The 5,046-nt window shown below is 35.1% G+C and overlaps 1 non-coding gene across 1 annotated transcript; it reads left to right on the top strand.

Moving 5' to 3' along the window:
• The first annotated feature begins 2,381 nt into the window (after nucleotides 1-2,381).
• LOC118482352 lies at nucleotides 2,382-2,542 on the top strand. The gene has a single exon (XR_004868395.1). It is a non-coding gene; the product is annotated as a U1 spliceosomal RNA (small nuclear RNA).
• The last annotated feature ends 2,504 nt before the right edge of the window (nucleotides 2,543-5,046 follow it).

The raw sequence follows: 5,046 nt of genomic DNA, 5'->3' as shown, positions 1-5,046 counted from the left end.
CTCCAAATCCGATATTTTGTCAAAGTGTAGTATTATTGGTCAACATTGGCTGTGGTGAACAGTAAATATATATTTTTTAATTCTTTTTGGGGAATTATACATGGTTAATGTGTTGATTGTGATTGAGATAAAAGAATCAAATATCTAGCTGAATGTTGAGTTTATAAAATCACATATGCTTAATGGGATGAAAATTTGTAGCTTCACACAAGATCAAAGACAACCTTGCTGAAACTGATTTTTTTCACATGCTGCTTCACTTGAGATCTAATTACTTAGACGGTTAAGTATTCAAACTTCATTCTAGAATTGATGAAAACACGTTGGATGTATTACAACAATAACAAGGTAATCTGAACACACGGTGTCAGAAACGATTATTTAAAATTAATGAGTTGTCAACCATAGATGTGAGTAGTCTATAAAAGCTCAACTTCTCCACTAACATTATAGAAACTCCACTATCTGCCCAACAAAATTATTCCTAGTGGGAGCGGATGGTACTCACCACCAACAAAACACAACATCCTAAGTACGAGTTGATTAGTCCCCCATGAAATTGTAATCGTCAAGGGTCTTCTTCAGTTCTGTGTGTGAAAGAGATATCTGCTACAAACTGAATGGGCTCAGTTGTTCTATCAATCTATCTCAAAGTGAGTTCTAAGAGATTTATTTGTTTGTACTTTCGCTACAACCAAACCTTATTGTTGTTCACACAAAGAAAATCCAAATCATTTTTTAATAAACGAACAAAAATCGAGATTTAGACCGTGCACGAGAAAATCAAGTTTCATGTTGCCTCGACGTTCCAAAAACGTTAGCAACCACTTTCCACATTTGTACCAGGTCCAAAGTAATAAAGGAATAACATTACAAAATAAAAAAATCTTATTAACTAAACAATTTACTTATTTTGGCAATATTTAAACTAGGTACTTACTACAAGACGTCTCTCATACAGTCATACTTACACCAACTGTGTAACATATAAGACGTCTCTCATACTCACATCAAGCGCCATTCTTACTATATTTAAGATATTATGTCACAGTCACTCGTTGTGGCACTTTATCTTCATATTGTCCTCTTGTGACCCATAGGCCATAGCATAGTATGATCCCCACACGTCATCTTTCCATCTTTCTAGTTACGAATTCAAGCTCGTATCACTTTCGTATAATCATGCTTTTGCCAAGTTAAACAAATTACACAACTTGATTGACTACTTTCGCTTTTGACAAACATAAAACAATTCTTCCACAAACTTTTGTACTCGAAGTTATAAAAAATATACGATTTTGTTGTATGTTTTTGTTTTAAAAGAGTTTAGATACGCGCTTTGGCTATAACGATTAGCAACCTAACATGACTCATTTTGTAGACTCATGTCCATAGTTTGAGCAAAATCCAATTTAAATCTGAATCATCCCAATAAAACTTTGGCACACACCAATTTCACCTTTGTGTGTGTGCATAAATAACCAACCCCCTTGTGTCTTATGTTTCAAATTGGAACAACCGCTAGGTGGTCGAAGGCGCTAAGAGCACTCAAGCCGCAAAGGTGAGTCTTGGCCCTAGACTCAAGACACTTAAAAAGTGAGAGCTTGTTTGATCAAAACACACAATATATAAAAAACCATTTTTAAGGTTTTGACATGTTTTAGGCTGGTTTACAACCATTAATGAATGTTCACACAAATATATACATGCAACGAACCTTAACTATTAATGAATGTTCATAGACATAAACAATGGAATGAGACGATTGTTCCTAATATCCTATTCATTAATTAACTAATTAAACGGATATAAAGTTTTATTTATGCTCGCTAGATTAAGACTAATTAAACGGATATAAAGTTTTATTTATGCTCGCTAGATTAAGACTAATTAAACGGATCTAAAGTTTTATTTATGCCCGCTAGATTAAAAAATAAATGATTTTCGTGTCGAAGGGTTCATGAGTTCGTTTACTACTCTATACATCAATGCATTTGTTTTATCCTTTTAAAACTCTATACATCAACGCATTTGTTTTATCTTTTTAAAGCTTACTTAAAAACATTCATATTGATTTGTCTGGTAGACCAAAAATGCAACTTAATTTCACCGTTTTGTGTCATCATTCTATATCTGAAGAGCTGTTTTTCATTGTATACAACAAGATTTCGTCATTCTGTTTGCTATATGCAATATGTTGAAAGCTGGATTTTTACAATTAACAATATACTTTGGTGTGACAATATAGTTTGCTAATGTTAAGTTGAAAAATGAACAAGGAAAACTGAATAAGCAGTTTAGAGGTTATCCCACATCGGCGGGAAAGAGAAAGCAAATGGGGAGTGGTGCTGTATAAAAACGAAAAGAGGCCTTTGAGTTACTCACTTACCTGGACGGGGTCAATGGAAGATCAAGAAGGTCCATGGCCTAGGTTGGTGACCTCCATTGCACTTAGGAGGGGTGCCCGCCTAAGGTCGGCCCAAGTGGTCGAGCCTACGTCATAATTTGTGGCAGTGGAGGCCTGCGTTCGCGCGGCCTCTGCCTAATATTCAGTTTTAATAAAAGGTTTGAACTGGCAATGAATCAAGTAGCTTTTAGTTATAGTTATTATTGGATAGGTACACACATGTTTTACATACCGGCACTCTATTGTCCCAATACTGATGTTTAGGTTGTTGCGGAGTTTCCTTGCCGTAAATAAAAAAAAAACAACTGTATTTAACTATTTTGGATAAAACTTTTATTGAATCTTAGATTAAAATAAGCATATCATAACAATATATTCGAAAAAGATAAACAGCATCACTTTATATTAAATAGAAATAAAAAATCGCTAGCTAGCTTTGATGACATATATGTTTGTGCTTTGATCACTTGAACATTACTATTCACAACTCTGTTTAAAAATTTATATCTAAACGTAGATAAATATAAGCACGTCACAACAGGATACTCAAAATTTTACAGAACATCATATCTTAAACGTTATAAACGAAAAACAAAATATACTCAAAAGTAATTATAATACTAAATAAAACAAGGTTACTGTTGAACCTTCTTTAAAATTATAGCATACATATAATATAATTATTTGTTGCAATCTAGGAGACTATATCTGTTGACTACTATGATCAACAGATTTGGTAAGGGCAATACCTTCTGTTCCTCACATCTGATATTCTGGCACAAATATTTTTGGTTCTAAAAAAAGAAAAAGTTCGAGAAGGTTCAATTGTCCGAAATGAATATATAAAATCGTGGATTTAGGGACATCAAGTTTGTAAATAAGCAACTGCTCCGAAACAAGTTGTACAAATTTAAAGAAGCTAAACAACAACTACCAGATAAACATTCTAATTCATCATGTGCTACAAGATTTGTTACTTTCATATCTAGAAGATGTTTTTTTCCTCAAGATAATATTGTTGTTATCCTTTGGCAGCAGAAGCATTATTGTAAACGTCAACAGCAACTCGGCAATCTTACATCGAAGCTACATATAAAGAACTGATAACGCGTTACTCGCATTATTATCTAGTAATTAGTATGGCATATTGAAGAAAAATGATATAAAAGAACCAAGATTCAAACACATTTTTCAAGTCAGGATTCATTCCTAAACCATATTAACACTTCCAGTAATACGATCACCTCATCAATTCAAACCCTATTACTCGAATATTGCTGGAGTTACCCTAACGGATCGAACGTTTAAAATGAAAAAAAAAAACTCTTTTGTTAAATACTCATCTATACCTAAATACGGATTAAAAGACACCTAGGTGTAACTTTTTATTTTAAAAGGATTGTTTTTGCAATCATAGTCGAAGCACTAATCATCTATAAAAGATTTAAAATGAAAAAGAAGTGTTTCGGATGTACCCAAACTGACACCGTACATGAAACTTAACTCTCATGGCCATAACAAGCTGATACAAACCTGATTCCTATAGGGTGGGAAACAGGGTCAGATTTATTAATGGGTCAAAGCAGTTATTGAAAAGGGAAACTGATGAGGAAATGGGAGCTGAAGGGCCAATTATTAATGCTATTATTGGTTATTTATATCTTTGTTTTAGTTTTTTTTTTTTTTTTTTGGGGGGGGGGGATGGGGGGTCGATGATTATTATCTAATTGGGTATCTATACCTTTGTTCTCGGAGATTAACCCATCTCAAATCGGGTCTTCTATCTTGTAGTATTTCAGTTTACAACAATAAAATCTATCAGTTAGTTTTGTTTGATTTTGGGTTCTATCATTTGGTTCTATTGCCGGGAAATCGAAGATGGAGCACACTCGGAATAATCAGAAGGAAGGCGGTGTTCATCCAGACACAATCGCTGACCACTTGACAGTCATTATTGCTAAGCTTGATTCTTTGATAGCCTTGAAGAAGGATGTAGCAGCAATCAAGGAAGCTTGGCTAGAAAGACGAACAGATGCAATAAAGGAAGCCGAGGATGAAAACCAGGATCCAGTGACAGATTTGGGAATGGAGGAAATTCCTAGCGACGTTTCCATGCCTGGAGCAACACCTATAACTACCGCACAAACCAAAAGTCGGTCCCTTCTAATTGTAGATTTGGAGAAAAAAATGCTAGAAGCTGCAGATGAAACAGATGATCGGGCCAGTCCAGAAGAGGAGGAACACGAGAATCATGGAGAGACGAAGAATGCAGAATTAGAGCAAAAAATATTCAACAGGGATGCCGTCCTGAAGTCACTCTGTGGTTACTCACACAAGGATCACACGAAGACTCAGACGGATAAGAAACAACTTGACTGGTCTTTTCAAAAGGCAATCAAGGGTTGGATGGATGACAAAGTAGATTGGCCAGCAAAGCGAACAGATATCAATACCGACTTTTGAATTCCAAATACTAATGCACAGGATTCTTTCTGGGCTGCACCTAAATTCGGGCCCGAGAAAACACAAGTTTTAGCTTATAGATGGGTCCATGAAGGTGGCAGCCTACAACTGAATGGCTCATTGCTTGGTGCGCCAATTACCTTCTTTTCGACTTGAGGACAAGTCGATTATCGGGC

Source organism: Helianthus annuus, chromosome 9 (assembly GCF_002127325.2).
Source record: "Helianthus annuus cultivar XRQ/B chromosome 9, HanXRQr2.0-SUNRISE, whole genome shotgun sequence".
Taxonomy (NCBI): domain Eukaryota; kingdom Viridiplantae; phylum Streptophyta; class Magnoliopsida; order Asterales; family Asteraceae; genus Helianthus; species Helianthus annuus.
The sequence above is the reverse complement of the archived record's forward strand: the minus strand, read 5'-3'. Positions and strand labels throughout refer to the sequence as shown.